Source organism: Bison bison, unplaced genomic scaffold (genome assembly GCF_000754665.1).
Source record: "Bison bison bison isolate TAMUID 2011002044 unplaced genomic scaffold, Bison_UMD1.0 scf7180017863698, whole genome shotgun sequence".
Lineage (NCBI taxonomy): Eukaryota > Metazoa > Chordata > Mammalia > Artiodactyla > Bovidae > Bison > Bison bison.
The window spans coordinates 6,178-6,537 of record NW_011494270.1 but is presented as its reverse complement, the minus strand read 5'-3'; positions in this window follow the sequence as shown (position 1 = coordinate 6,537).

Sequence of the window (360 nt, the reverse complement as noted above, 5' to 3'; positions counted from 1 at the left end):
AATATAAAATGCTTAGGTTAGCCTTCCTCAAAAAAAAAAAAAAATCCTGGTAGTTTAGATCATCTGATTAATACTGCCTTACCAATAAAGTATTAATGTTAAATTAACACACTATATATGTATATAGATGTATTTATATAAGCATTGGAAATAATTGAAAATAATACATTTAAAAATTATTTCCACAGCTATCTTTGCATGTTTTCCTTTTCTTATACTGTATAATTATTTAAAGTGGAGTCTGCATAATCTTCATGCTTGTGTGTTTTACAGTACTTGTCAACTACAAAAAGAGAGAAAAAGACAGATATGGATGGAATTTGTAAAATAAAATCATAAAATAGACTATATATTAATAAA